Below are 12683 nucleotides of genomic sequence, written 5' to 3'. Positions count from 1 at the left end.
GTTCTTTAAATTCAACTCAGATCACCCCACCCTCTACACCATTCTTTATATTACTTGTTTTAATTTCTAGGTAGACATATGTGTTTTGTTATCTATTTGTCTGTGTAAGACCCTAGACATTAAGGTTTATTAATCCTTTTTTTTTTTTTTTTTTTTTTAAGTAGGCTCCACCGAGCCTAACATAGAGCTTGAATTCACGATGCTGAGATCAAGACCTGAGCTAAGACCAAGAGTCAGACACTTGACCAAATGAGCCACCCAGGTGCCTCAAGACTTCTTGATGTTTTATTTCATTTGAGTTTTCTTTAGAGTAGAGGTTTCATTTATGAGATGACATTCATACAATTATCATCATAAATTATTATAAATATGCTATTATACTCTCTTTAAATTTGTGTACATATTTTATAAAAATGTTTGCATTAAATAAAAGGTCAGAAAGGATATAGAAAGTTTAAGACAGCAAAAGATTTAAATTTGAACACTACGGTGTGAGAATAGTAAAATGAGATTATCAGCTATCTTTTAATCTGTTACAACTCATATGACATACTTTCTATGTGAAAATGATCTATTTTTCAAAACTTAAAAAAAATAAAATCCACTGCATTATTTTTTCTACGATACACGTAATGTTTCTGGGCATGGACTCTCATGTTACAAGTCAACGGTTCTCTCACTGTATTTCATCCTTAACTGTACAAGAGTTCTTAGTGACTTGAAATAGGTGCTTAATTATGGTCTCAAACATATTTTCATGATTTTACATATAACAATATAAAAGTAATTATGCCGCAAACATCAATCTTGAACTTCTGAATTTCGATATATGCTATGGAGGAAAATTATTTTTAGATATAAGATTTCTCAAGACTTGAAAAACTGAGACAATATTAGGATATTCAGATACTGTGAAACAATTATTCTTTTTAAGAACTGCGTATGAGATATCATTAGAATTTCACAGCATTAGATTATCTAATTATCATTAAAATACAATAGCATAAACCAAATATTATTTTTAAGATGTTTTAAAGATGTTTTATAAATGTCATCTTATAATTGATTTCCCTTTTCTTTTTTTTTTTTTTTAAATATTTTTATTTATTTCTAGGAGAGAGAGAGAGAGAGACAGCGTGAGCAGGGCAGGGTCAGAGAGAGAGGGAGTCACAGACTGAAACAGGCTCCAGGCTCTGAGCTGGCAGTCAGCAGAGAGCCCGACGCGGGGCTCGAACCCACGAACCGCGAGATCATGACCTAAGCGAAAGTCGGACCCTCAACCGACTAAGCCACCCAGGCGCCCCTGATTTCTCTTTTCTAATTTAGACATGTCTATATTTGAAAAGAAGCAGTTCTGCAGGGTGAAGAAGTTCTAGAGATCTAATGTATTGTATGGCGCCTATAATTAACAACACAGCATTGTATACTAGAAATGTGTTGACAGTAAATCTTAGGTACTCTCACCACACACACACACAAACACACACACAGAAAAGGTAATTATGTGAGGAGATGGATAGTTATCTTAACCATAGTATTCATTTCACTATATATATGTACATCAAAATACAATGTTATACATCTTAAATATATATATTTTTTGGTCTGAACACAGAATTTATTTAGCAATATTATATTTTATGTGAATTACTTGAGAGGAATAAGTTAGACACTTTACTCTCAAATTGTTTGGTTCAACTTCACAAAATGTGAGTCACAGAATTTTAAGGAAGGGAACTCCTGAACACCTATTGTTTGTGAATCTCTTTTTTAAACTGAAGTGTAGTTGACATATAATATTAGTTTCAGGAGTACAACATAGTGATTCAACATTTATATACATTACAAAATGATCACCGAGATAAATCTAGCTACCATCTGTCACCATAGTTGTTAGATATTATCAACTACATTTCCTATAAAACTATGGAGCGCTTCACAAATTTACATGTCAACCTTGTGTGGGAACGATGCTAACTTTTCTATATCAGTCTAATCTTAGTACATATACTGCCAAGTGAGCACAAGTATATACAACTTTTATTTAGAAAAAAAAAAAAAGTAAATTACATACACTATTAAGCAAGTATATCTCCGGCCAAGAAGAGGGCCCACCCTCCTCACATTTTAGTGAGATACCAATGAGGCTCACCACCATGAGAAGGCGGGAATTGCTCTCAGCAAAACTTACAGTTGGCTTTTTCTACTCATTACCCATTTTATCCTATGCTTCAGGATCTTATCTAAACCTCTGTAGCAAGAAAGCCTTTGTAATAATCAAAGCACAAACATTTTCTGAAAACCTGCAGTGTACAAGACTGTAACTGTGGTTAACAGCCAAAATCTGCAAGGTGAAAGCCAGAGCCTCAAGGGATTTGGCCTGAGGATTTGGGACAGGTTGGGAGAACTTAGTTGTACTCTGAACACACCCAGATACTGTCCAGTTTGTGTGCTACAAACACCACATGTGTTCCTTAATGATCTCACTGGTAGTTACAGAGATGGGAGTTAATCTTCACACCCACCCTGCAATGACCTGCCTGAAATTGGCCATTTTAGGGATGAATCACACTCTCACTTACCTCAGTCCAATTAAAGAAATATTCACTAGTAAATAATTTGGCAACTACTTCTTTTTCATAAGACATATTTAAACATCAATTTTGGCCAATAGAAAGACAATTATTTGCTGATAGGAGCAAATACTACATTATTTAGCTAAATTGTGTAATTTTAAAACTCTTGCCTAGGTTTAAAAAGTTCCATCTAATTTACAAAAGCAATTAATTTGCTCACAGAGACCGTATTTTTCCTCTTTGTAACATTTATTTTTGTTTGCCCATTTCCTTTATTATCTCCTGTTAGAAAACTGTTTCTAGCATTAATTTGTTTACTCTAAATATGATGGCAAAAATCCATCAGATTTATTGCCCAGACTCCCTGGTGCCCATGAATATGATTCTCAGGATATTAAGGGGAAATCAAGTTTTTGCTGTTTTTAGAACTGCCTTGACATTAGCAGTCACCATTTAGAAACTGATGGAAATTAGACAGTATATGGAGTTCTGACATATATCAGTTGACAATTAAGCTCTGAGTCTGATGGTCATTAGTGAAATCACCCTAGCTACTAAATAATACCCGAGGTTACCGCTATCTATATTTATGACAAAAAGAGATTTTTATGTCCTTTTGTAACCACACAATCATTAGGCATAAAATACACAAGCAAGTGCTCCTGAGCTACATTAGCACAAAAAAAAAAAAAAAAAAAAGGGGAAAGCAGAGTATTTAGCCATCTTGCACAGGACATTCTATGAGGATCCATTCAGTGCAGTGGAGGATCCATTTCCATTTTGAACTCCAAAGATAGTGTGAGTCTTCTTACCAAATGAGCTATAAAAATTTCCTTGTTGCTACAGCTCAAGGATGGAGAACTGCAGAGAAATAGAGCATAGCAGTTATTGTAGCATTGCAGAACATGTCTAGCATGATCGGAGGGAGTTTAGGGATACTTTAGAAAGACATTATTTGATATGAACTTGAAATCTCAAATATGTAGGGAAATTAAGGCTTAGTAATAAGAGGCCTTTAAAAAATGAACTCACCAGGAGCATATGTCTCTAAGGTGCTCAGAACCTACTCCACAGCAGATATAAGTGCTCTTACAGAGGAATGAATGAAAGCTGTGAGCAAATATTTGAGTTAGGCATGTAGAATGAATGGGATTTTATCACGTGTGTAAGGGGAAAGAGGAATCCATTCCAGTTAGAGGGATGAGTTGAAGAAAGTCACAACTCAGGATGAGGTGCATGACCCTTCTGGAAACAACACACGAGCTATGTAGAGTGTTTGTGTTTAGAGTCATAGAAAGGATCTGATATAAAACTAGTAAGGCAAGAGAGTTTGGGAAAATCATTTTAAGGGATTAAGTTTTACTCACTGTAAATGGGAAAGTTTCTTTGAACATTTTTGATAGGGACAGTGACATGAGCATATATAGTCTTTATGCCCTCGTTTAAGACAAAGAGCTCTACTTGGCCTTAGACTATTCCTTGAACCTAGAATGGATGCACAAAAAACTTAATGTTTTTTATTGATTAATTAATATTCACACTGCTAAGTGTGGAATATCTGGAATATGGAATATCAACTGGAAACAAAAAAGGAAACTAGAGGTACCAGAAGTCCTTAGGAGGCCTTGCAACTGTCTGGAGAAGGGAGTTATACAATGAACCATGACAGGGGACACATGGTTGAGACGTTGGGTATCGGAAGGTGAGGCATTTTATAACTCAGAGGAGCAGGTAGCAGGTGACAAGAAAGCCTTAAGGAGGTGGAGATGTGAGGGTTGTAGAGAGGGGGGCAGGAAACAGAGAAGGAGGGTGTTTCAGTGGGATACCTTGAGTTCAAAGCACCTTTTGGATCTTCATGTGGAAACATCCAATGTGGGGCTGGCACTTAGGAGAAGTTGGCCAAAGATGTTAGATCCGAAGCCAAAATGTTTGCCTGAATTTCAAATGTGTGACTTGATATCAAGAATTGCATTTCATACTAAATAGCCAACTCAACCAGCATTTTATATCTACTTTCCACTATCAGGTTTTAAGCATCTATTTATTTATTTATCCTGTAAATATAACTGAGCTCCTACAATATGTCAGGTATAGTTTTGAGTGTGAGGATGCAGCAAACATGAGAGAGACAATGTTCTTGTCTTGTTCTTATTTTCCCTTGGAAGATAACCCAAGACCAAATAAAGTAATAAATATATAATAAAATTTCAAGTAGGATAAGTGTATTGAAGAAAAATAAAGCAAGGAGGAAGAAAAAGAAGTATTCTTTAAACTAAATATTTATAGTCTACAGTTGAGATCGAAACCAAGGACTACTGAATGACTTTTCTCCTTATTCTTTCCATTGCAGATAATGACATATAAAAGTCAAGTGGGTTATCTACGTCAAGGAAGAAGCCATTCAGATGAAATGGAGAGGCAGGATTTTCTGCTGAATATTCTTGATCTTGATCTAAGTTGAGGTCACAGACCTCAATTTAGCTATAAGAAAACTATGCTCATGAGAATGAGAAATGCCCCCAGAGAGTTCCATATAGCTCTTCTGCAAGGTGGAGAACCTATATGAGAAAAACTAGGATTACACAAATTATACTCACAACTTTGGTAATTAATTAATTAATCTGTCTATATTTTTTGTGGATGGTATACAGATGGTGAAATAATTTTTTTTTACCATTTTATTCAAGTCTTAATTATGACTCATCATTCATGAAGCTAATAAAGTCTTTGTTATACAGAGTGTAGGGAAGAACAGAGTGAAATAAAAAGATGGAGGGGAGGAGATAATAAGGCAAAAAGTGGTTGAGCTTTCATCCAGAGAGAAAACTTCAAGTGCACTTGTCAAGAAAATCTAATGGCGTTCTATCACTTGAAATACATTATTTGCAAATGTCGTTATAATCATAAATTAATGCAAAGAATGATGATGAAATTATATACACACCTATCCTGGGAATGTGTCAGAGATGTGGTTCCAAGAGACTGTTATTATCTGAGGTAAATCTTGCAAATAAGAAATCAAATCTTCTTTGATTCAAAGATTGACAACAGTGATAAATAAATTCAAGTACTTTAAAGCCGTTAGGATTCAAGTGTTCATTTATGGGCTAGGCTTGCTGCTGCATGCCACTCACTGCAGAGGATGAACTCACCTTTCTTCTTGAAACGCTCTCTTCCTCTAGCTACATGTACCTCAGACTTTACTGATTTTCTTTTGACTGTTCCTTTGTTGTGTCTCTGGAAGTTCTACCCAGCCTGAATGTTTCTGTTCTTCAAGGTTTCATTCCAGACCTGTTTCTCTTTTCATATGAAATGCTCTCCCTGGGTAATCTATTCATTAATTCATTCAACACATATGTATTGAGTGCCTCCCATATGTCAGCACTGTTCCACGCACCTGGGATAAATTTGTGAACAAAACAAATAAAATCCCTGTCACTAGAGGACTGAGACTCTAGCAGGTTTCAACTACTATATATATGCTGGTGAACCCAAGTCTATAACTCCAGCTTTCATCTGTTCTCTAAGCTTCAGATTTATCCACTTACTCATTCTCTACTTGGATATTTTAGAAGCATCTAGAATTCAACACGTTCAAAATGGAACTGATTAGGTTTGGAGATAAAAGTATGAATTTAGTGTTCCCCATCTCAAGAGTGGTATCATCTTCCTTCCATCTGCAAGACTCAAAGATGCAGGAGGAATCCCTGTCCTGGCAGCTTCATCTGCAAGTATCTACTTCTCTCCATCTTCATCACTTTCTTTCCAGTTCAGTCTATTTCCTTTCCAGGGACTTTAGAGTGGGTCTCCCGGCACTCATTCTTTCCCTACTCTAATTTTCCATAGCCAGATGATGTTTAAAAATGCTAAATCTTTTTTTTAAAAAATCACATCAGCCCCTTTAAGATAAAAGCCAAAATCCTTCAGAGAGCCTACCAGACCTTGTATGATTTGCTTTCCCTCAACCTCGCCCATCTTTCCATGTATGGTTCTTATCTTTGTTCTCAGAATTGCAGCCAACAGGCGTTCGGAATTTCAAACACACTATGTGCTTTTCAAACATAGGGTCCTTGCACATACTGTTACCTTACGCTACTTGAAGTGATTAACTCCTATATATCCTTCAGGTTTGGCCCAGAGGCCACCTCCTCATGGAAGTTGTATTAGTCTGCTATTGCTTTCATAAGAAAACAATACAGGCTGGGTGGCTTAAATAATATAAATTTACTTTCTCACAGTTCTGGAGATTAGATGTCCAAATCAAAGGGTTGACAGATTTTATTTTTACTGAGGCACCTCTCCTTGGCTTGCAAATAGCCATCCACTTTCTCACTGAATCCTAACATGGCCTTTTGTCTGTGTGCATGGGTCCCTGGTATCTCTGTATTCTCATAAAGGTACCAGTCTTATTGGATTAGGATCTCACCCTTCCACTTCATTGACTTAATTACCTCTTTCAAGGCCTTATCTTCAAATATGATCACATTGGAGAATTAAGGTTTCAACATATGAATTTGGAAGAACACAATTTAATCCCCAACAGAAGCTTTCTCTACTTCCCCAGGTTAGCTTAGGCTCTCAGTTACATGTTCTTTTAACACTTCTATTTGTTATAAAGCACTTTGCACGGTTTGTAATAACCAAAGCTGTTTGCCACATAAAAGATCTGGCCCCTCCTATCTCTCTGATCTTGTCTTCTACCACACTCTCTCACTCACCCCATTTCTCTTGTGGATTCCCTAATATGTCAGTCATTTCCTGCCTCGAATTCTCCTCTCATGACTCACTCTCTTTCTTCATTCGGGTCTCTGTTCAAATATTTCCTGACCACTGTGTCTTGAAGTATATTACCTCAATCCCCAAAATCTTCTATGCCCTTATACAACTTAATTTTTTATAGTACACCTGTCATGATAATATCTATCTATTTTTATTTGCTTACTGTCTTTTTGCCTCCCAGAAGGTCAGCTTCTTAGGTTTTGGCACTATGTCCTCGAAGTCTAGAACAGGTTTGCAGCATAGAAGGCACTCAATGCATGTTTTTTGGATGAACAAAAAAAGGTGTTTATTTATATAATTATTTGTTCTTTATCTACTTGCCCTATCAGACTGTAATCTCTGTCAAACAGGAAAAATGTGTGCTATGCTTACCAGTGATTGGACACTTAAGACTAGTGGCTAATACATGGTATGTTCTTAGTAAATATTTGCTGAATGAATGAGTAAAAAAAATAAAAGCAAAAGTAGTGGAAGTTTATAGAAAACATCTTGAAACAATTTGAAGAACATGAAGAGAAGTTGTGGCATTTCTAGCTATTTCACAATTCATTTTGATTTAGCAGGGGTGCACCCTCAGTTTAAACATGCTTTTCTGGGCCAAATCTCTGTTAGTGGCCATAAAACTGCCATCAGAGTACTATGAAAATTACAGGAAAAAGGGAATAGCAGTATTTTTATTTCTAGAAATATTTCCTTTCCAAGGACCAAGCATAATCCCAGATTATTATTTATTTGGATGGTCTTTTAGTTTGCCAATGAATGGGATTCCAGGACTAAATTATTTGAATGTTTTGTATGGATTGAAATAAAGATCTTAAAAACAAGGCAATAAAAGTACACATTTAGAGTGACTCCTAGTCCAAACCAAGTAATTTTTTCTATGCTTGTTTTATTTTTAGAGAATTTTGAAAGGGAGGAAAACTGATCAATATTATATTTAGATAATATATTATTTTTGAATGTGTCAAGAATAGGTGCAGCAATAAAAACTTTACATGTAATATTTGTAATTCCTTAGAGAATCACATTCTTTCTCTCCAGAAATATCCTGATAGGAACCCAACTGCTTATTGAAAAGTACATGAGCCAAAAGATAAACTATAATTTTGTTATTTGATTTGTCCCTTCATTTAGAAGAAAGTTTGAAAAAGAATTTGTCTAATAAGGTTCAAACCTAATATTTTTTTTCTGTTTGCAATAAGGTAAAATTCTGAATAATTTCATGTCTTTAAGAACATCTGTAAGAATTTTACGATTCAAATTTTTTCTCAAATTTTTCCTACCCTGACTCCCTTTAATTTCATATCTTAATACATATGAAATATGTGTTAATACATGAAAAAGTCAAATTTGTGAATGTTTTGGCACTCAGCTGTAATTACAATTTAAATATCAAAACGTATGTTGACAAAACAGAAGGTAATATGCATAAGAATTGGTAAAAACTGCTGAGGAGCACAGATCAGAGTAAATTTAGGAAGAAAAAAGTTGGAATGAAAGGATCAAGGTGATCCCTACCATGTTTTGATAAATGTGGTGCAGACTCAGTTTATGTTGGATCTTATTGTTGTGATAGCTATGTGAATATTTAAAGAAATGTTTTTAAATCATCTTTGGCTATCTTTGAAGCACTTATTTGATCTTCCATTAACAGTGGTAAGAAAGAGAAGAAATGCATATAATAGCATACCATGGCTGAATCTCTACAGGCTCTTCCTTTCTAGGAAATATAGGAGATCCTAGAATATTCACTGTGAAATGTAACACCTATTTCCGCAGGATTTTTAACTTCAGAGCTACTAACATTTGGAAGGTTGGGATAACTCTTCGTTATGTTTTCATGCACTGTTAGAACGTTCAGTTGCACTCCTGGCTTCTGTTCGTTAGATGTCAATAGGACCTCCCTCCCAACTGGGACAACTAAAAAGGTCTTTAGACATTGCCAAATGTCCCAAATTGTCCCTGATTTAAAACTGCTTTAAAGTTTCATAATGAACCTTGTAATCTATATTAAATAAATGAGTATTTCTTGAGGACCTGATATGTCTTTTGGTGTTCTAATAAGGATTAAGAGAAGACTATGACATGGCTCCTTCTCTTAAAAAGCTGAGTCCATGTTACAGAGACAATATCACTGGAGTACAACAGAAAACATTTATCACTAGTTCTAGACGTCCTGTATTGCTAATAAGTACTTGAGTGATTTAAGACAGTATCCAGAGGGGAACCCATGGGGGAGATTTCTGGAAGGCACGACTGGGCATGGGCTCTGAAGACTGGATGAGATTTGGAAACACAATATGAACAGGAAAGTACGTTTTGTATGTCATGGAGAACATATTCACAAAAGTCCAAAGCAAAATCTGGGTAAAAGGAGTATGAGATAAACTAAGGAAATAGACAAATGGTGAGGAGAATTCTTTAGGAGCTTATAGAAGGCAGTTACTTTGGCAATACAACAGCATGTCAATGGAGGGAAAATAGAAGGTGTGGCTATGCAGGAGGTGGATTTCTTAAAAACTGTTGACCAAATTTGAAGAGATGATATGATTTTCTCAAAAGCAGTTTAAAGTTCTGGATGAGTGGTTTAACAGCAGATGATGAGACTCATCAAAGGTAGGGATGGTAACTTTAGGATCAGTAAGAGAAATGGAGGGGAAGGTCTGAATCTGAAACCAAGAAGAACTATAGGTTTGGAGCTGATTTTGGGTAAAAGGTCAGAGTCAGACTGTTGACTGTACTAGCTGACTGAGTAAATGCCATGTCAGCTATAGACCTTGAACACTTGTCTACTTGCTTTGGAATGCCAGTAGGGAAAGAATCTTTTTGATTCAGATTTTATTAAGACGTTTTATAGCAGCTGAAAAATTAAACATATACAGATAAAGTTTTAATTGGTATCTCATCTCTATTCTGTCCTCGATTAACTATTTTCCAGGGTGTATACTTCAAATTCCAAGAGACTAAAGAATCATGGAATTAGCTGAATATTCTTAAGCATTTTATCTTCATTATAATTTATCTTAAGGGCTATATTTGGATATTTTTTAACAATATTCATTTTGATTGATAAATATACACTTTATTTCACTTCCTACTATATCCAGATATACTATACAATGATGTCATTTTAAAAAGTTCTGAAATAAGTGCAGACACACACACACATACACACACACTCAAAAACTAGATAATGCCTGCCAGTGAAGGAAGAATGATTACATACCACATACAGAACACTTCTATTATTGATACAAATTGATACTGATTTATATTAATTGAACTACCCTTTCTGCCCTGATATTAAAAAAAAAAAAAGTTTCAACAACACTGGTTCTCCAGTGGAATAGGCGACACGTGTGATATTTAAAATTTCACATTTAGTAATGGAAATGGTAATACTTTCAAAAGAAACAGGTGGCTTTGTGAATATACATACAAAACCATTCATGAAGTTGTACTGCCATTGCCAATTGGAAACCCTGGATGGTACACATGTCCAAAGGGGTATACACAAATGCACACACACTCACAGTTTATATGACCATGTTACCTAGCCATCTCTTTCTCTGATATGGACATCAGGAAACAATTAGGTTAATATATTTTCCCTAAAATATCTTAAGTACAATACAGGCAGGATGATTATGCTGGTGTGGGTATCTTCATGTTTATTAATATTAATGAGCATAGAAAATTATTACATGTGATTGTAAGTATTATTTTTTGGATAAGAAATAAACACATAAAGATGATACTTTATAATCACTAATGGTGTAGATTATAATAGCAAAACTGCTCCACACTTTTTCTTTTATGAACATTTGCAGGAGTCACATTCTCCTTTTTCGTTAAATTATATCTTGGTTTTAATATCTTTTAGGAAGGTACCTTGATACTTACAAGGCCATCATGATACCAGTTTAGTGTGCCACATTAGGAATCTACTAAAATAAAGAATTTATTGCTTAATGGAGTTGATGTGCTTTCTCATTTGCTTATCAAGAAGTGATTTGGGCATGAGAAAAATATGAAACAAATTATTATGGCCTGATATTCATAACTGATTGAAAATATGAATATGTACACACACATTAACATTTATTCTCATATTTTTGCATTTGTAAAGATATACACTTATATAAATACATTATACTTTATATAATAAATACTTTAGAACCCATCTTGAGGCCATGGGCAAGTATGGTCGCTATCTTCATGCTTCTACTATATCCCATACACACATTTACATAACATTTATTATTTTTGTTGTATTTATTTGGGTATAGACTTATTTATACTGTTTGTATTGCAAATCTCTGAGGAATTATAGTTGTAATTCATCTCTCCATCTTGAGTGTCTACCACAGTGTCTGGCAAAGAGAAAGCACCAGTACATGTCAAATGGATAAGTGAATATATCTTTTTTGATTCCTTGAACAGACATTTTTAAATTTCAATCATAAGAAGACATTTTATATAAATTTATCAGAATGTCTCAAACTTAAACAGAAAACATCTTTCGATTTCACACTTTATACTCAGAGAATCTTAATGCTCCTACTTTAATAAAAGGAAAGATAATGATAGCCAGATTTACAGTCGCCAATAAGGTGCTGCCCTCTTGAGCCACCCAAAAATTCATTTTAAAACAGAAAATACAACTACACTATTAGTGGCATTTTAAGCAAATTTAATTTTATGATGTTTAATATTTTTGATATCTGCTGCCTTATTCAACTAAAATTTCAAAGTAACCAAGCTCTTTATGCAGTAAACATTTAGCAAATACTTTTTTCCAAAATAATTTATGCAAATGTAATACCTCATTTTAATAGTTTGCTATTCTTCCTCTTGTTTAAATTTTCACATACAAAAATCCTCTTTTTTTGAGTAAGACAACAGTATCAAAAAGAATAACATTTTAAATTTTATACTAGACTTCTTCCTTTGATCATTTATTTCAGGGAATTTGAGCCTGTCAATGTTGTAGCAATATTATAACAATAATGTAACAAATTAGCTCTTAAGTTGAATAATTAAAGTAAAAAATCTAACAGCTCTTTTTGTGTCAAAAATTAGGGCTGATAATTGCTTTGAAAATCTCCTGCTGCCCAACCTCACTTTTTAAACGGACACAAATTCCTACAGGAGGAGAAATTAAGTTTTACAAATTTTCATTTATCTCCTTAGCCATGTTTTATTTTAAAAATACTTTGACAGGGGCGCCTGGGTGGCTTAGTCGGTTAAGCGTCCGACTTTCGCTTAGGTCATGATCTCGCGGTTCGTGGGTTCGAGCCCCGCGTCAGGCTCTGTGCTGACTGCCAG

The 12683-nt window shown here is 34.8% G+C and overlaps 1 protein-coding gene and 1 non-coding gene across 3 annotated transcripts in view; both read right to left on the bottom strand.

Moving 5' to 3' along the window:
* Positions 1 to 12683, bottom strand: part of KCNQ5 (potassium voltage-gated channel subfamily Q member 5) — a 542946-nt gene that overhangs the window by 451540 nt on the left and 78723 nt on the right. The window lies entirely within an intron of this gene.
* Positions 1921 to 2025, bottom strand: LOC120242950. Its single transcript, XR_005531187.1, has one exon. It is a non-coding gene; the product is annotated as a U6 spliceosomal RNA (small nuclear RNA).

The sequence above is a fragment of the Hyaena hyaena genome, unplaced genomic scaffold (genome assembly GCF_003009895.1).
Source record: "Hyaena hyaena isolate Hyena2069 unplaced genomic scaffold, ASM300989v1 scaffold_322, whole genome shotgun sequence".
NCBI lineage: Eukaryota > Metazoa > Chordata > Mammalia > Carnivora > Hyaenidae > Hyaena > Hyaena hyaena.
This window is presented reverse-complemented; position numbering and strand designations above follow the sequence as displayed.